This window comes from Myiozetetes cayanensis, unplaced genomic scaffold (assembly GCF_022539395.1).
Source record: "Myiozetetes cayanensis isolate MyiCay16 unplaced genomic scaffold, myiCay2020 scf2-11, whole genome shotgun sequence".
NCBI classification, from domain to species: Eukaryota; Metazoa; Chordata; class Aves; order Passeriformes; family Tyrannidae; genus Myiozetetes; species Myiozetetes cayanensis.
Genome location: NW_026087411.1, coordinates 75,356,479 through 75,376,641, shown reverse-complemented (window position 1 = coordinate 75,376,641; position 20,163 = coordinate 75,356,479). Strand labels below are relative to the sequence as shown.

Sequence of the window (20,163 nt, the reverse complement as noted above, 5' to 3'; positions counted from 1 at the left end):
TTGTAGATTAACTCACAGATCAAAAAACAGGAACTGACTCTTAAGAAAATCTAGCAGCAAGATGCAGACTCTGCTCAAAACTAAAGCTGCTCCGCTTTATTTTTCTCAGTCCTCAGAATGGTATTTTCTCCTACGTATTACAGCACTGTCCAGGTGCGCTGCCTTCAAACTTAGTGCTTCTTAAAGGGCTCTCAACCAGGCCTTCTCCTTCCAGCCCTCCCGCAGGGCCGCGAACCCGCCGAGTGGGAAGGTCGGCGGCCCTCGCCTCCCGTGGGCACGGCGGGCTGCAGTGCCGGCCCTCCAACACCTCGGGAGCGACCGACAGCCGGCGGCGGGATCCCGCAGCCCGACCCGCCTCCTCCTCCTCGTCCTCCTCCTTCTCCGGCAGGTGCGGCCCTCCCGGACCGCCGCTGCGCACTGGGCGGGGCGGGTAAGCTCCTCCTGCTCGGGCACCGGAGCGGCACAGCCGGGACGGCGGGTCTGCGGCGCGGGAGCTGCTTCCTCGGGCTCGTCCCGGCGCTGCCGTCGGAGCGGAGCGGAGTGGAGCGGAGCGGAGCGGAGCGGGGCGGAAAGGCGGCGCCGCCACCGCCGTGCGCGGCCCCGGCACCTGCCGCGAGGTGAGCGAGCGGCCGGGCCCGAGGCGGCGCTTCGCCGCCCGTGTTACCTAACCGGGACCGGGGCGAGGGCGGGGGGCGGCCGCCCGTCGCGCCTCGCTGCCCCGGTCGCTCAGCACCGCTGCCGTGGGGAAGGGGGGCCGTGATGGGGAAGGGAAGGGGGCGAGTGTCCGCGTTGCCAGGGAGACGGGTCAAGCGGCAGCTCCGGCCGCCGGGGCGCCCCCGGGTACCGGCCGCGCTGCCCCGGCCCTCGGCTCCGCGTGGGAGGCGGCGGGGAGCGCGGGGGGAGGGAGGATGACCCGGAGCCCCGGGAGGGGGCTGCGGGGCGCCGTGAGTCCCGCTTCCCGCGGGGTTATGCGGGGACGTGCTCCGAGTGCTCGGGTTGTGGCGGCTCCATGAAACATGGCTCTGCCGCCGCGAGACGGGCGCTGGAAGGAGTCTCGTTACTTGGTGCGAGCTGCGCTCTTCATGTATCCGGACTTAAAGCTACTCGCTCGAGTGACAAAAACAAGCTTTTGCTGCGCTCCGGTGCTTAGATGTGCGAGAGCTCCCAGCTGGGAATGATCTAGGCACCTTGGTAGCTGGAACGTTAAATCTGTGGCTCTCGGGATTTAAAAGATGCTGCTCAGGTGGTTGTAGCACAGGGTGGAGAAAGATTCGGTTCTCGGCACGAAAGTCCTTGTTTGGTCAATATGGAGCATTTCTACCGAAAAATCTCGGGTCCCAGCGATGCTGCAGGTTGCAGAGGGCTCACTGCAGCCAGTTTCCCAGGCCATCGATGGAGGGTGGATTCAGCCCGTGGAGCGAGACCGGCTCGCCTGTGCTGACTCCGGCGGAGTCGGACTGACACCTGATCCATAATTGTCACACCAAACACTGGGAAGCAGCGTGCTTGGCACCAGGCACTGCAATGAAATGTGAAAGAAATGGAGTTACAGTTTAGATCTCTGCACGGTGAGATAAACTGCAGACGTTGATCTCAGCAAAATAGCGTGACTACATTTTTTAAAGCTTGTTATAAATTTTTCCAGTTTTGTATGGCTAGGAGAATATCTTAAAAATGTTTCAGAAGCCAGTTGAGGTTAGTGTTATTTGTGTAAATGTTCATGGCAGCATTTGTTCAGTCGTGAAAAGATCAGGAGCAGACCCAGAGGCCAGAATCCTGTTAACTGTAGCACATAGGGTAAAACATTACTGTAGCCTTGCCAATTCCTGTTGATTCCAGGATCTGCCTGCATGAAGGAGTTGGCAGGGGTAAAACCACTGAGGCGTGTTCAGTTGTTTAGAGTTTTTGTCCAATAACCGTGTTTTCTGTTTAAGCAGATCCTACAGAAATCCAGTGATGTGCTGAATAAGTACAGATGATTAAAAATCCACCAATATATAGCTACCCAGTCACATCTCTTTGTGTTGTTCAAGTTTACAGATGATCAAAGAAAAATTTTGACTTAACTTTGAAAATATTCCAGAAAAACTCCTTTAATCTTTTGTCTGCTGTTCAGATTGTGAATTATTTGACAGCATCTGTAAAGCACTTTACGGTTATTATGTATGCAGTACTAAGCTAGGTATGGGTATTCTGAGAAACTGTTAGAGGATAATAAGCTCTCACTTCAGTAGGACACTAAAAATAATGCAGTCGTACCAATTAATGCCTCTTAAGCATAAGATTTATTTTTTTTAGGTGCCTACAGTGTTTATAAAAATACTGTGTTTTATTTAACAAAAGTTCCTGTCACGTCCTGTATAAGCACGCATGGAGAAATGTGCGTTGGGCAGCTAATGAGTTGGCAGATGGGGAAAAGTTGTACTCCTAATATTTCAAGGGAGTAAGAAGTTGCCTGAGGGTTTCTTCAAAAATGGTCCACTTTGGTTGGCAGGTATACCTTGCATTCAATTCCAAGTGAGAGCAAATGTTTTTAAGGAAGGGAGTTTCAACAGGGAAACTTAGGTGTTGCTTTCACACTTTGTAGCTCAGCATGTTGTAAAACCCACACAGAATATGAGACTAAGCACTGTCTTTACTGTTAGAAAACAATGTAATATTCTAGAAGTAAAGATGACTATGCAGAAATTAAATTTCTGGATATATTTTTATGAAAGCAAGCTTGAAAGTGACTGAACTTCAAATTGATCCTGAACAAGTAGTGTAGAATATTGCCTCAAATAGAAAACTTGAGATTCCCTGGGATTTTCTAGTGGAATTTTAGTCTTTCTTCCATTCTTCTTCTGTGTAAGAAGGACGTGGACAACTGTGATTTAGATGGAAACACTTGTTAGAAGTCTGTGTATTGCTAAATGTGCAAGTGAATTTGACTCAGGATTTGAGTTTGAACATAAAAAGAAATTTGATTAACATCAAGGAAGGTGGTTTTGTTTTTTCCTCTCTTTTTTATTCAGAGGAGTAGTACATTTTGAGTTTACAGTAAGGAGAAGTATGGTTGGAAGATCAGTAGCAGATGGACATTTATACTTGCATGGGGCATTTCTTCAGTGGGTACTTATATACTAAAGAAAGTGTGATTTGACCAGAGAAAATGCTTTGTTCATTTAAAAAAAAAAAAAAGGACTTTTTTGTTATCTCTATTTTTGATTCAGAATGTATTGCTTCTGCCTGAAAAGTCAGAAATTGGTATAACATAGCTTCTGACACTGATGATCAGCTTCTACAATGTAGCAAAAAGGAATGTATTCAATAAGAAATTCATGGCACTACTGTGGTGTTTGATCATCTCTGCTGACTGGAATATGATTAACTTAATGGCCAAGAATGACAGTAATTTAATACCACACTAGTATGGGGAAGTGATGATTATAAATTGAACTAGAAATGGGAATTGGATTAAATCAAAAATGAAATTAATTTAATCTCTTGGGTGAGAACAGTTGACAGAATTATCAGGAAAAACTAGCCAAACAAAAATATCATCCACTGTAATTACACTTTCCTACTGTAGCCGCATAGTTGTCTCATTTTGATTCTTTTATTGAAAAGAAATTATCCTTCTTGCTTCTCATCTGTCTAAGATTTTCATATGATACTTGCCAGTGTGTTCTGTGCTCTGAGGACTTAAATTACTTAAGAATCGATTACAGGGCACGTAGGCGAATCTTGTGTTCAAATATTTGTATGTCTCTTCTTTGGAGATAGAGGAGCAGTGGCAAAAAGCTGAAAATTACAGGAATTTTCCTAAGAAATTAGTAAATTCTTAAAAACCTGATATTTAATTTTTTAACTGTTTATTCCCCACAAAAAATTACTAACTGGTAGTGGTGGTATATCCCCTCAATTTCTTGAATTATCTGACATTTATACTTAATAGTAAAAGACATAGGATCCTTGACATAGTGATTTCTAAACCTTCACTTATTTCCGTTCTGACTTAATTGGCCTTTTGACCACTTATGAGATAAAACGAGGTCTGCTCTTCTGTCATTTTGTACGCATACTGTGTTGCAATACTGTGTACTTGTAAATGGGATGCTTTTATTTCCAAGACATTTTTTAAGTTTTTCTATAAAATTCTGATTACTAAAAATGAGTAAAAAGTTGAAATTTTTCACAGGATCTTGTGCACAATTTTTTTTAATTAATTATTTTTTAAAACATTTTGGCTCATGTGGGTTTTACCCCTGACTGAGTTTTTGGCTTTGAACAGTTAGAACCTTCAATTTTAGAAGAAACATGCTTAGGACAGCATTTTTAAGGGGTATTCCTGCTAAGTCTGAAGAAATTCTGGGGACAAGAGGCAACTCTAGGTGGTAGTTTCAAGAGAAGAAAATGAAGAGTGTGGCAACTGAAACTGGGAGACCAGGAGATCCTTGAAATTCCTGCTTCTGGGTGCTCCCACATGGACCAGCCATCCTGAATCTGCCTGATTGTTATAGAAAGGGAAATGTCTACTGTATGCCAGAAGGGAGCTGTAGCAGGTTCTGGCATGTGTTAGTCTGGGTTCTAGGCCACAGACTTTTGCCATTTCCATCATTCGTGGGCTATGGATATTTGTGCTATTGACTACTGAGTAAACTGTCCAAGTGGGATTGCAAAAATGTTTTGTCAAGATTTTATCAGACTTGTGTTTTAGTTGCACTTTTAACTGTGGAAAAACTTGGAAATAGCTAAGATTTGACTCTGAAGCCCATTACCAGACCTGCAATGTTTGACTTCTTTCCTAGGGAAAAAGTTTTGCGCAGACAAGGTACCTGAATTAGAATATGTTTTCTGTTTCATGCTGTCAGTGGCAGCTAAGTTGCTCAATGGGCAGATACCTTGTGGGAACTGGGGTAGCAGTAGGGGGTTTATACACCTACATACGTTGCTAAACCTTTAAAATACATTTTTCCTTTGTCTTGAGGAATGAAAGATGTAATTTCAAAAAGTGAAATTCCAGTAGTGAATGCCATGCAAATTCCAGTCGCACTGATGCCTGTTTGAAGCTACTGACTTTGATATCAGCAGCTGGAGATTCCTCTGTGATGACAAAGCAATAAAATATTTAAACAGTTTTGAGTAAAATAAATTAGAGGTTCCAGAACATCAATAATACTTAGGAATGCATGATTTTTCCCTAAGTTAGGTGACTACTCTGAACAGTTATGTAAATTGAGAATGTTTTCTGCCAAAATTTCTGTAGCAATATGCTGCAGCAGTTTAGAAGAGCTGTAATTATAGGGAATGAGCTTTTTTGGGGGATAAATATTGTAAATATTTTGATTCATCAGTACTTGAAGGTTATGGTTGTTCTGAAGACTGTCTTTTGCTGTAACCATCTGTCTTTATTTTTCCTGACAGGAATGATATGTATAGTGTTGGGTTTTGACTGTATAGATGTTGTAATGCTACAGCCTAATTTACTGTTGGTATTTCCTGAATGCTGTGATTATACTGAATGCCTCTTAAGATCCTGTATTTTTCCCCTGATAGCCTGAACTTTAACATCTTCCAATTTTCCAACCCCTTGTGCCTCCAGAGTAGCCTTTCATTCTACTCTTCAGTAAGAAACTGCTTGAAAAAAATTCTTTGCATCAGTAGTTTGGATGACAGGGGGCTTTTGTTTTGAGGGTATCATATCCAAAAGTGGCTGAGTTTCATTTCTGCAGTGTTGATAAGACTTGATTTCTATCCTGTGTGTTTGGTTTTGTTTTTTTTTAATCATTGTTTAAGTGAAAACAGCATGACTTAGATGAATAAGAAATTTTGAAGAGGATGTGAGCAAGCTTATGGCCTTATTATGTCTGAAACATTTTCCATCAGGTTTCACTTCAGGTTAAATAAAGTAAAAGGGCTACTGCCCTTTATAAGCTAAATTGTACCTCTACCTGATTTATCAAGACAGAACTGATAAAAACCTGTCGTTGAAGAAATGTCATCAGGATATGTGGAATGTATTCTTCCCAGATTTATTTTTAAAATTATCTGAAATTGGTATTAATATCTTTTTTTCCAACAGCTACATTTATAAGAAGAGCATGGCTTGAATAATATTTTTTCCGATCTAATACAGATTTTTAAATTATGCCTTTAAAGCAGTAATAGACCATCGTAATATTCTCCATTTGAAGGGGTACATCTTCTGTGGTTTTCCTCTTTTCTTTGTTATATTTAATTTTGAAAGACCCCTTTCAGTCAGTGACCTATATATTAGTTGCATAAAACAACAAAAAAGAAAGAACTGAGGGGATGTTTTCAGAACAGAACTGGGACTTTGACTTTAGTGAACTGTGGAGATCAAAACAGAGATCTTGAGCAAAAGGCTGAACTGAAGTGCTGACTTCTTTAGTAGGGATAACAGTACCTGTTTTGTGGGTTTGGTATGTTCCTTAGCTGAACTTCCTTTTCTTCTTTTTCTCTTTCAGTAGAAAACTCAGGCAAACAAACAGGAAGGAACAGAACTCCTTTCTGGCAGGGTCTTATTGCATCAGCACTGCAGAGTGCACTGGAGAGTGTGCCATACCCCTGCTGCGCTGAGCTTCCCATCCTCAGTGAGGTTACATTAAAGTACACTCACGATCTCCTGGGTTTTGGGGTGACTTTTGCATACAAATGCAGCTGCTATATTTGCTTGTTGAGAAAGTGCATAGGAAATGGAATGATGGCGATGCAAATGTGAAGTCTTGTCTATTTGTTTTCATGTATGTGCTCCATCCTCCAAACAGAATCGCAGAGGTGCAAAAGCGTAGGTTTTGCTGAAAGGTAAATGGGAGGACTGGATGTGCTTTGCTTGCTTACTTAGGGAAGATAACTATGAGTGGAGGTGGAACAGAAATAGGAAGTCAGCATTCGAGAGCAAGTCAGTTCCTAAATGTTTCTGTAGCCAGGGCCATGTAACACAGGAAGCTCTCCTGGAAAAGTGCGACTGGACCCTGAAGTATATATTCAGTTTGAAGCGTGCAATTTCATTTTTTTTCTTTTTTTTTCTTTAATTAGGCCTGTTCAGTTTCTTTAAAACCTTTTAATCAGGTCCATCATGCGTAGTGGAGTCAGATTCCATGCTTCACATCTTCGGATGCAAATGGAAGCAGATGAGAATAAGTCACACAAAACTAGCGTAAATTTTACTCCTTGCAGCTGTTCACATTTCCCCAGGATTCCAAATCTGGCATAGTGGAACTCTTACCTTAAAGGAGGGAAAGCTGCTAGACAGGCTGTTTGAATTTAATGTCCTTACTAATTAGAACTAATTTGTGCACTATGGACTTGCATTGATTTTTAGTAGTGTTGCTGGATAAGTGAAGAGAATTGAGGCTCTAGTAACTGAACCTTGTCAGTTGACATTTGTGGCATTTTAAGATGTAAATACCTCCCTCCAGCTTTCCACCTCCCTCTGCTCATAAAACAGAGCTGGAGGAGTAGAACAAGTGCCTTCATTTTATCTGACTGTAGGCACTGTCATGGGATGTCAGCGTAGGTTTGTACCATAATGCCAATGGGATGGTGGTAACATGAGTGTCACCTGTACTCTGGGGCAATAATTTGTGGCAGAGCATGGGTCATACAAGGGAAGGGAACTTGAAGCTTCTTCAATGGCATAGATTGCTTCAGTGAATTACACGGTGTTTCTACGTTTTATCCTCTCACTGGCCTGTGCACTGTGAATATTGACAATTGTTGTTGGAAACCCAAGGAATGAATTGTCGTAGGCTGTGTGTTTAGCTCCTGATGTATTTATTCTTTGGCCTGAGTAGTGAGGGAGATCGCCAAGGAGCCCATAGCAAACCAGACCAAGCTTCGAACACCTAAAAGAAGAAGGAAAAAAGAAGTGGTAGTATAGCTATGGTGATCTAAAGATATAAGAGAAAAAGGTGGGGTTTTATTGTTTGTTTGGGTGATGGTTGTCACTTGTTGGTGGTTTTCTGTTTTGTTTTCTGAGCTAGATGATGTAGTCTGGGAAGGAAGAAAAAAAGTGCAAGACTTCCAGACAGAAGTGTTTCTTTTGCTTAGACCTGCAGAAGATGCAGAAGTCTAAACACTTGTTTGTTCCTTTTCTAATTCAGTTTTTGCTGATAATTAAAGGTCAGAGATTAAAAATTATTTAAAATCTTAATTTTAGGCATTTTTCCTTGAAACAGCAGTTTTTTTCCAAATAAGTGTTGTGTCTCAGTCTAAGGAGGATGGGGAAAGGTTGAAGAAAATCTTGAGCTGTAAATTCAGGATCTGCTATTTGAAGGGACAAAAGCATCCAGCTATCTCTTCTCAGGATTATTTTCCACCTGTTTGTCTCTGATACATTTGAAAACTGTCAGAAGAAACAGACTTTATCAGAAAATTCCATCTAATGGGTTTATGACACCTTGTGCACTTTGGATAGATAGTTGTCAACTAAGTGCAAGTTGTGGATCAGTCTCTCCTCACCTTTCTATCATGTTTTGACACGAGATGTTCTGCAGCAATAATGGCTTGAGGTACACATGATCTGTCTGCCCTCCTTCTGCAGCTTATTGCTCTTATGTTTTGCTGGCATCACTGTTTGTGGAAGTGTACTGTGGATTGGATCACCAGTCATGTCTCTTAGAGCTTTAAGTAAAAAAACCCAAACCAATAAAATAAACCAACCCCTGCTAAAAATTAAAAAGACACCCCACAGAATTCTCTCTTACACCCTTAAACCAGGTCAGGCAAGAGAAAGAAGTATAGAAATCAGCATTGCTTCTGAACTTGTACCCATTCTGTCTTGAAAGAAGAGAAAGTTGCTTTGCCCTGTAGTGAATATATGTAGACTAGAGAAAGGCATGTTGACTGTAAGTATTTAGTTTTCTTACATATAATAAGGGGTAAAAGGAGTTAAATTAGTGGTTTTATTTACCAAATTCTTGCACTAAATTGTAGTAAGCAAATGTTTTCACTGCAGCTTGCCATAAATAAACAGAAGGGTGTTTGGAAAGCCTGATCAGCTTTTGTGTAGGAGAGAGCAGTCATAACAAACTGGTTCTATGAGAAACTGAAAACAAATAAAAGATGGGCTGCTATTCATGGTTTACAAAGGCAGAAGAGACTGTGAACAAAAGAAGCAAGTAATTTTCAAATACTGAAAAACATTGTTTGTGAACCTGGGATAAATTTCAATTACATTTCATATTTTCCTCTTTTCAGTCTTTGGAAGATCTCAGGAAAAGAAAGGGAATGATTTTAACCAACTCCAACCTCAGACAAGGGTGAAAATCTTCAACTACTGCATTCAATACTGCTGTGAGTCTTTTGTATCTCTCCAAGGTATTTCCAAGAACATTTCCTATGTATTTCTGAGTGTTAACAATCTTGCAGTCACTTAAAATGTTGTATTTAGCTAAAGGAAAGAATCCTTTCAAATATTCTGTAACGAAACAAAACAAGACTCTTCTTTTAGTACTTAATGAGAGTGTTACCGAGTACATAGAAGTTATTTTCATATTATTTTGTGTTCTTAGCATTTTTTCAGTCTAACATTACTGTATAAAGTGATAGGCAGGCAATACTCAGACAAGAAGAGCATTTCTGGTCGTGCAGCTGAAGGATGGATTTCAGGGGTTTTTAAGTAGTTATTGTTAAATGGCACCAAATCCCAAAATCAGTGTTCCATTTTTACTTTATTCTGACACGTAGGTTTTGTGATTGAGCAGTGTCTGAGTATCTGAGTAGCTGATAACTCACACTGACTTTTTTGCAACTTTTTTGTGGTTTCAGTGCAACTGCAGCAGTGTCCCAAAAAAAAGCCTCTAGTCTTAAAAGATAAAGGTAGACTGACTCATCCTAGAAATGGAGCTGATGAGGTGGTAATAAAAGTCATGGCTAAAGCTGAACTGTTTTCTTAGTTATTCCCAGTGTGGAGTGGAAATCTGTCTTCAGGAATCTTCAAACTTCATGGAGAGTTTCTTGGTTACATGGTTCCTCTGGAACCAAGTAGGCCAGAAGGTGGTGGTAGTAGCTCAAATGTTTTTATGACTCTGGTGGTAGGAAGAAGAAATATAATATTTTACAGAAGGGATGAAACCTTCCATATAAACATATTATTAGGTCATACAAGTTGACTGTGTAGAGGTACTCACATAACTCTGAACAAAGTAGCAAACCACGCAGGAGCAGTATTGTTGATGTAATATTTTGTGTGAATAACATGTTGAGAAACTACTTTATATATCTGCAGGTTGCTGCATTAGGCTGTGTTGAATGCAGGCCAGGTGATGATCTTTTAGGAATTGCCAACTGATAAATTCCAATCCAGATTCAGAAATTTTATTCTCTCTCTGAGAAATAGATTTTGAAGGCCACATTTACATGATAGTAAATTGGGAAAATAATTGAGTCCTAATATTATTGCTGCATAGGATTTCAAGTCCTCTCTGAGAAGGTTTGTATTGCCAGTGGCACTTACTGAAGGCATTTCATAAATACTTTTTAGTTCTAGTTAGTCTGCAGTTTGTACTCTTTCTCTTCTGGAAGTGGGTGGGAAGAGCTTTTATTCAATTATCTTGGAATTGGTATAAATGCAGAGGTAAAAACTTACATTTGTTTTTCAAATATAATCAAGAGTTACCTGAGAGCAAGCTGTGAAACCAAGTCCTAGTGATGATGTGGCAGCTTTTCTCTGCTCACTGGCTGATATGCTGTCAGATATATGAGTTAAAGCACCGCAAGATGGGAAAGATCTTTCAGACTATTTTGGCGTTTATTTATTTATTGGAGAACAGTTGTCTCCTTATTGGGTAGAGGTGACTGTAGTGTAAATGAATAAATCTGGCCAAAGCAAGAAGTCAACCCTTTGCTTGGTTATCCTGACTCAGGTCATCGGGATGCAGTCCTACACTTCTTGGCTGCATTAGGTATGTTATTGTCCAAAGATGGAAAAGAAGCAATGAGTCTGTGCTTAGAGTGATGGATCATGTACAGTACAACTACTCAATTTATTGGCAAGGTGAGGAGCAGTCTGTCCCTTGCAAATTCTCTGACTCAAATTCATCTTCTTGTGTGTGCCATTTGGTAAAGAGAAAGCAAACACAATTTAATTATCCTCTTAGTCCTTGGGTCTATCTGCAGTATTCTTATGCTTGGTCACTGAAGGGGGATGGATGGGTGCTTCAGGCCATCTTTTTGCCAGTTAGCATTCTTTGGGTCTCTGTGTCTCTGTTCACAGCTCAATACATTGATGAGTTTTTATACCATTGAGTGGCTTTTAATTTTAGCATTGCCAATCTCAAGCATTCAAACACTAAAAGTCAATTCCTAGACATAAGTAATCACATAAATTCAGACACTTTCCACTAGAAGTCAAAAGTGTGGTGTTAGATTATGTTTTCAAGCTTCTCTTGGTAAACTTCAGTCCTTTAAACTTCTTTCTTTTTTTTTGGGAAATGAGAGCTTCAGGTACAGTTTGATTCCAGGAGACACATTTGGTGACAGGGAAGGAAATCAGCATGACTGCACTGTGTTCAGCTCTGGGCCCCTCAGTTTGGGAAGGATATTGAGGTGCTGGAGCAAGTCCGGAGAAGAGCAACCAGGCTGGTGAAGGGACTTCAACACAAGTCCTGTGAGGAGAGGTTGAGGGAGCTGGAGTTGTTAAGCCTGGAAAAGAGGAGGCTCAGGGGTGACCTCATCACTCTCTACAACTACCTGAAAGGAGGTTGTAGCCAGGTGGGAGTTGGTCTCTTCTCCCAGGCAGCTATCAGTGAGACAAGAGGGCATGGTCTTAAGCTTTGCCAGGGGAGGTTTAGGTTAGATATTAGGAAGAAATTCTTTACAGAGAGGGTGATCAGGCATTGGAATGGGCTGCCCAGGGAGGTGGTGGATTCTCTGTCCCTGGAGGTTTTTAAAATGAGACTGGATGTAGCACTCAGTGCCATGGTCTAGTAACTGTGGTGGTGTTGGATCGAGTGTTGGACTTGATGATCTCAGAGATCCTTTCCAACCTGACTGATTCTATGATTCTATGATTTTAGCTTTTTTGTTCCTTAAAATGTGGTTTTTTTCCGATCATTGCTTACTTGTGATTGCAACAAAACTATTCCCTATGTTAGAGACTGAATTAGCATTTTCCTTCCTAAATCAGTCTGTGTCAAATATTGATTTAGAAGGTTGGTTGATTTCAGTGGTGATGTTGTCCCATTAATTCTTCTAGAGATGTATTAACAGTGATATATTTAGATCTTATTATTTGCTGTGGTCCAAATATAGAAGCAATCTAGGTAGCTTCCATGTGGGTTAGAAGCTAGGAATATAAACTAATGAAAAAATAACTGGAGTAAAGGAAAATGTGGACGTTTGTGATAACAGCATATAAATCAGAATAATATAGTAAAACACAACAATTCAAACTTTTGTCAAGCAAATTAATTTTATTAAATGTTATGAAGTGTCTAGTATAAAATAGTATTGTTTTGTTGGGCATATGCAGCTTAATTTGATCATCATTCCTTTATGAAGTGGATTGTCTCTTTATGTCAGCAAATGTTGCTTTTGCTTGTTTAAAAGTTCATAGCAGCTGGAATCAAATGCTTTACCCTCAAACAAGAGTGATCATTAAGAAGTAATCTCAGATCATGCTGGTACCAGCAATATTTAATGTGTTTTAAATAATTAAAAATACTAATGTGAGATCTTGTAGACAAAGTGCACAGTTAAACCAATTAACAGCATAAGATCTAGTCAAATGAGTTGTTTGATGTAAATTCTTTTCCACTATCAAAAAATCCCAAACCAGCCAACATCTAAATGAAAAAAAAACCCTATGTAATACAAGGCTGCTTACTCAGTGCTTTGAACTTGTAAAAAGACTGTGATCTTTCAATTTCAGTTAGAGCTTTGACTTCTCCAAGTACTTCAATAACACTTTTAGGAATGAAGGTACTGTTTTGACCTTACGTGTGTCTGTGAAGAGAAGATTTTGGGGAAAAATCTCTTCAGCGGTTTCCTGTAGAGTTTTGTTGTTACCATACTCAGGAAAATCTTCATTGTTTTCTGGGATATGGTAGTAACAGTAATAGGCCACTGTTGTCCCTTTGGTAATTCATGGTTTCCTTTGGTTTTGATTTCCTTCTCTACCTGGCACTGTAGTTTTGATGGAGATGTCTACTATGACCTCTAGGAATCCTGTCTGGAAACATACCCATTGGGAGGTGCAGCTGCTGTCCTGGTTGGCTTTACATTGATCACCACTGAATTGGTGCTGAGTGAAGTGCCTCTCTTCCAGGGATAGCACCTATCCCCACTTTGCTTAGCCATGGCTTGTTTGTTGCTTGAGTGCCTTTTACAGTTCTTCCCATCCAAACTCAAAGGCCTGTTCCATGCTAGAATCCTAGGTATCTGGGCAAAGTTTAATAAGTTACCACCCATTGTGTAAGGAGTTCCATTTCTTTTATTGCAAGAAGATAATTAAAATACGAGTGGTTTGTTTTAAAGATTTCATTTCCTCTTTCTTCGCTACTGGGAATGCTTAGAGTTGTGTACCCTTGGAGAACTGCTTGCTAGGCATCTCTTAATTTGCCTAGCTGCATCTGTAGAAATGATCTAGCAATAATATGTCCCTAATTTTTTTTTTTTTCAAACATGCAGCAGCAAGCTATGAAAAAAAGATATACGGAAGTGTAGGCTGTTAATCTATGAATTTAGTCTAATTCTCATTGAAGACCATGACCAAACTATTAATGAATTTGAAAATAGTAAGGTTTAGCCTCAAATAAACAGTAGAATACTGTCGGAAAATTTTTGAAAATATCCTCACTGAAACTTAGTTACATAAAGTATTTTTGCTCTTTATCAGGAGTCATTCAGGGCTCAACTTGCTCCCTGGAACATGGATGTCTAGTGCAATTTGAGATCCTGATCCAGAAGAGACTGGATGTCCTGTGTGTCCTATGTCATTTCTCTCATCTCCCCAGGAAAATGTCTCAGATACTGTAGGGTGTCTGAAATGACAGTAAATTTCTGTATATTTTCATCTGAATTTAAGTTTTAATTGAGTTTAATTGGAAAAATAAAAATCAGTACGTGCATATATAGCTTACAAAGTATTATTTTTGTTTATCAAATGAAATAATCATCTAACTTCATATAAACAATAGTTGCTCCAGAATTGCTACTGAGTTTTCCTACTCTTAAAAAAAAAAAAAAAAAGAAAGAGTATGTGCTTGTGATAAAACAAGTGTTTAGTGCTGCAGTACATTTGCTTTGGATTGGTATAATCCTAGACAGGAGTTAAAAGGATTCTTAGATGGTTTCAGTAAATGGAAAGACTGAAACTTATAAATGTGCCCTAGTGGGACACCTAAGAGAGATGTGGAGGCATGTGCATTTGCTCTGGTTTTGATAGAATTTTCCCTTTTTTGCCCCTTCTGTTCCCTTTTATGAGATAAAATATCTTCAGGAAGATTGGAATGTAGAATAAATAGGACATATGGGACTAATATGCTCTTGCATGCATATAGTACATTCAAAGTCTTCTCAGCAGTACCACAGAGAATCACACAAAACACGGAATTGTCTAGGTTGGAAAGGACATCTTGAGATAATAAAGTCAACTCTCCTATTTAACCAGACTCAGCATAGAGGAGGTTGTCCAGGAAAGTGTCCAGAGGTGTTTTGGGTATCTCTAATAAGGAAGACTCCACAACCTCTCTGGGCAATCTGTTCAGATATTTAACCACTGTCAGAGTAAAAAGTATTTTCTGGTGTTCAGCAGGAATTTCACATGTGTTAATTTGTGCCCATTAAGTTACAGAAGAAGGCATATTTTAACTTGACTTATAAGTAGCTATTTGCAGCATTTAGTGACTTGTAACAAGGTAATTATTGCCCTTATAATTTTAAAAAATATAAATACTGTTTTAGAAACAGGGAAACAAGTGCCCCCAGGACATGGTTGACCGTCTTGGATTCCAGGGCACTGCTGACTCAAATTCAACTTGCCATAGACCAAGTCCCTTTCTGCTTTCCACCATCTCATTCCCCAGTCTGTGTGTACATCCAGGGTTGCCCCATGCGATCCAGTGCAGAATCCAGCACTTACCATTGTTAAACTTCACTGATTGGTAGTTGCCCAGTCCTCTAATTTGTTAAGGTCTTGCTGCAGGGCCTCCTTACCTTTGAGGGAGTCAACAGCTCCTCCCAGTTTTGTGTCCTCTGCAAACTTGCTTAGTATCCCTTCCAGTCCTACATCCAAGTCATTTGTAAAGGTGTTAAAGAGCACGCGAGCCTAAGATGGAGCTCTGTGGAACCCCACTAGTGACAGGTCATCAGTCTGATGTTACCCTGTTACCTCTGTGCTTGACCTGTGAGCCAGTTGCTCACCCACCATATGATGTGTTTATCCAGCTGTGTGCATTTGTCCATAAGGATCCTGTGAGAGACGGTATTGAAAGCTTTACTCCAAAAAGATGACATGAACTGGCTTCCCTTGATCAACTAGGTGGATTATCTTGTCGTAAAAGGACATCAGGTTGGATAAGCAGGACTTTCCTCTCATGAAGCTGTGCTGGCTGTGACTGATGACAGTGTTGTCTTTCAGGTGTTTTTCAACACTTCCCAGAATAATTTTCTCCATAACTTTAACAGGTCCTGAAGTGAGACTGACAGGCCTGTGGGGTCCTCCTTCTTGCCCTTCTTGAAAATTGGGGCAACATTTTTCAACTTCTAGTTGTCTGGGACCTCTCTGGATTCCCAAGACTGCTCAAAAATCATCAAGAGATGTTTTGTGATATCAGCCAGCTCTTTTGAGTATTCTTCAGTGAATCCCATCAGGTCCCATAGATTTGTAGGGATCCAGCTGGAGCAGCAGATCCTACACAAGTTCAAGATTGACTGGGAGTTGATCATTCTCACAGTCATGGTCCTCCAGCTGAGGGTACTGAGACCCCCCTGGTCCATCATCCATGTTGAAGACAGAGGCAAAGAAAGCATTAAACATCTCTGCCTTGTTTCTGTTGCTGTTTGTGAGGCGACCTTCCTCATCCTGTAACAGGCTATGATATTTCTATACTGCCTATTGACATTAATATATTTGAAAAAACTCTTTTCATTTTCTCCACATTTCTGGCAGCCTCAACTCCAGCTGAGCTTTGGCTACACGGATTTTCTCCCTACAGTGGCAAACAGCATCTCTGTATTCTTCCCATCACTTGACTTTGCTTCCACTGGGCATACATCTTCCTTTTTTGCATTATTTCCAAGAGAAGATCCCTACGTGACCAAGCCAACCTTCTGCCTTGCTTTCTTGATTTCTGACATTTGTGAATTGCCAGCTCCTGGGCCCTTAGGAGATGATGTTTAAAAACTGACAACACTGATGGACCCCAGCACCTGCAAAAACATTTTCCCAGGGGACCTTACTTACTAATTCCCTGAGCAGCCTGAAATCTGCTCTCCTCATGTCCAGAGGTGAGGTTTTGCTGGCACTTCTCCTCCTATTAACAGATTTTAAACTCAGTCACCTCATGGTCACTGTGGCCAAGATGACCACCAGTTTCCCCTTCACCGACAAAATCCACTCGTCGACAAGAAGGAGATCAAGGAGAGCATCTTTCTGAGTTGGCTCCCTTAGAACCTGTTCCATAAAGTTGTCACCCATGTTTTTTAGGAATCTTCTGGCTTGGGTTGTACCAGCTTTGTGATACTCCCAGGTAATTTCTGGCAAGTTAATCTCCCCCATAAGGACAGTTGACTTGGAAGTGTCCCTTAATTCCTCAAAGAAAATTCATCAGCATCATTGTTCTGGCTGGGAAGTCTATAGTAGACTACCACAACGACATCTGCATTATTTGTTTGCCCCTTGGTTCTGACCCAGAGGCTCTCAACTGTGCCATTGCCAACTGTGAGCTCCATATGTTCCAAACGTTCTATAACATACAGTACTACCCCTCCACTTTTTCTGCCTTGCCTGTCATTCCTGAAGAACCTGTAACTATCCAACAGGGAACTCCACTCACAGGACTCATCACACCTGCGACTGGGCCAAAGCTTCAAGCTCCCCTTGTTTGTTCCTCATGTGTAGAAACATGTTGTACATTGTCCTCAGTTGTACATTGTAGCCATTCAGGTGCATGTAGCCAACACCTGGTGAGGTAGATTGATGGATCCCATGAGTGCTCATTTGTTCAAGCTTTGGCACACCACCCCTCTCTCGTCAAATCTAGTGGCATTTTAGTGATTGGCATGCAATTCGTAATTTCAGTTAGGTATTTAGGACTGTCTCCACAAATTATCCATTGTTTGGTTCTAGGAGCAGTATTCACAAACCCTAGAGACTTGATGACATTACCAGTTTAATGTCTGGGTAGTGATAGATGCTTAAGAGCAAAGATTCTGAACAACCTGCAAGTTGTTTTCATGTGTGTGAAGGGAAGAACGATTTCACTGATAGAAAAATCGAAAGTATACAGGTTTAAAATCCCTCACTCTTTTGTAAGCAAGCATTTAACTGTTCTCTTATGAAGTCTTTCATAGGTGGCTACATTCATGGTGCCCTTGGGAATTTAGGCAGCAAGTTGTTTCACACAAGAAAAAAATGTGGTTTACTTTTGTTTTGAAATTTGGCTTCTCCTGGTTTGTTTTGTTTGTTTGTTTTTGTAATTTTGGGTTTTGTTTGCTTGTTTTAATAATCTAAGAAACATTCATGCAACATTTGCCTGGATCTGAGTCTTTTGTTAAATCTGTATGTACCCAAATGATTTAAAATATTAATTCTTGGATTGTCTCTGAAAAAAAAGTATAGAGCACATTCAAATCTGACGTTGGCAAGCAAGAACTCAAATATCTCTCTAGTAACCTATTTGATAGTGCTTAATTAGAGTGATATTTTACTTTACTACAAGGTATTACCTTGTTGCCTAAAAGACTGCGGAGAAAAAGACTCTGAACCAGTTTAGTATAGGAGATAAGGTAAGAGAGCAGGTGCTTTAATGAGTCCGTAGGCCTAGACAAATACATTCCACGCATGTGCACGCATTCAGGCAGTGGTTGTATGGTTTTATAGTAAGGTTCATCCAATCCCAAGTTTGTTCAACCCCTGGTTCTGCCCCTTCTGCCCTCCCGACACACCCCTTTGGGAATTGAGTCTGGGGGAGTTTGGGACCCCTTCTTCCTCATCTTTGTCTTCTTCGCAGCACACACTGTCCTTGGAGTTCCTCCAGAGTTCTGGGCTTGAAGATCGCTGTGTTTGTGTGTTATCTTCTGGTTCAGGCCTTAGGATGTTTTTCCCACAATTCTACCTTGAAAGGAGGCTAAACACGCTAACAGAATTTGAGAGGGATTGATATGAAATGGGGTAGTAGGCTTGGGTATGTGTAAACATTAGGCTACAGGGTGTGGGAAAGGATACAGCTGCATTAAAATCTACATTCACTACACAACTACTTCTAGAATCTATAAAAATTTAAAAATCAAAAAAGATCTGAGGCATCACCTTAAGGTGAGTTTCTTAAGATGTGTTGTCAAAGTCACGACTCACACTATAAAATGCATCATATGCATCTTCACAATGAGTTTTTTTAGACTGTATGCCTTGACACCTCCCCTTTCTACCTGATATGTCCCTTCTGCTCTGAGAGGAATTTTTATTTGCTGGATTGACACTGGGTATTAGTGACAGTGGTCAGTATCATAACATTTTCTAGGTAGCTGGTCTGGAACATCAAATAAAGTCTGTGTTAGGAATGGAACATATGTTGAGTAAAGGATGAGAGAAAACAAGAGATCTCCCGTTTCAGTAAAATATGCTAGTACAAAGTCTAGAAGTCTTGTGCAAAGCCCAAATAAAAGCTCTGGATGAATCCCTGGAGAAAAAGAATCCATTAACTCTACCATCAGCTTGGACATGGCATTCAGCAGTTTTCCTGTGTAAGAGGTCAGGTGTCCTGATGTTTTCCTTTGTGTTCCCAGCAGATATGTGAACCACAGCTTCTTCCAGCATGGGATGGGAACTGCACTGTTCCCAACTTTCTTAATGCTTTGAACACTCACACTCTAAGCAGGTACTCACAGGGAGGGAGAAGAAAGCCACAGTTCCCCTAGTAAACCTGCCCCTTGATACCCGTCTTGAGGTGAGAGCATTTCTCCTTCTGTTTGTATGGTAGGAGTTTTCTTCCTTGATCAGTTTGTACACTCCTGTATATATAGCAAAGCTCATGCAGTTTTTTGGCTATGGGGTTGTGAGATCCCAGATCTGAATCTCACTGAATTATTGATATGGGTTGGAACCAACTCATTGTGAGTGTGTGTGTGTGCATGTGGGGAAGGGCTGGACCTGGACCTGCAGGACCATGGTAAGGCCTGCACATCAGGCATGCTGCCCACGCAGAGCACATGGCACAGCTGCAGGCCCTGCAGCCGGGCTGACAGTCAGGGCAGAGCTGCCTGGCAGCCTGCCCACACCACAGCCCTGCAGCCTTCGACTGGCTACAGCACACCTCGCTCTGGTCTGGAGGGCACTGCCCGGGTATCCTGCCTGGGAGGGAAAACTGAACTCTGTAAATATGTGAGACTCGTTGAGGTCTCTCGTTCTCCTTCCCTCCTGCAGCTTGAACCATGTGAGCCAGTAACCATTTCTTTTCCTCCTCCTCTTCCCTCCCCTCCTCTCCCTTCCCTTCCCCTCTCCTCCCTCTCTAGCCGGCACCATGTGAATCATCGAATCTTGTTGGTAACTATCTCCTCTCCTTTCTCCTTCTCTCTTTCTTCTCTCTTTCTTCACCCCTTTTAATCTGTTGCTTTCTTTCACTCTTTTCCTTCTCCTGTTAAGAGACCCCACTCCTACCCCACTCCTGTGGGTAACTTAAAACCGATGAATTGTATTTTACTGAAGCTGATATATAGATTGTTTTCAGTGAGTGTTTCCTGTAGAATGGGTCTTTGTGCTGAATGTTTTAGTGAAATGCTTTTTTCCTGGTTATGTTTTACTCCTGTAAAAACCTCTTGCCAAAATATCTTATTTTTTTCATTAAATGAAAAAGAAATTCTCTTAGAGGAGAGTGTGTGACTCTTTCTCCGAATGCTAATTAGAGGTTATAACAAACCAAAAGGCTTTTAAAAGGTCTTAAAAAAAAAAAAAAATACAGCCACTCTGGGCAGTTTATAGCTTATTCTGGATCACAA

General features: G+C 41.0%; 1 protein-coding gene across 3 annotated transcripts in view; it reads left to right on the top strand.

Annotated features, from left to right (window-relative positions):
* Nucleotides 1-455: 455 nt before the first annotated feature.
* Nucleotides 456-20,163, top strand: part of KLHL32 (kelch like family member 32) — a 127,649-nt gene continuing 107,941 nt past the window's right edge. The window contains exons 1-2 of one of the 3 annotated variants that reach the window (XM_050315579.1): nt 456-617; nt 9,205-9,300. The gene's annotated coding sequence lies outside the window, so the exon portion shown is untranslated. Of the gene's footprint in view, nt 618-1,170; nt 1,569-9,204; nt 9,325-20,163 lie in introns of those variants that run through there. The other 2 variants (XM_050315578.1, XM_050315580.1) reach the window with 2 other exon arrangements.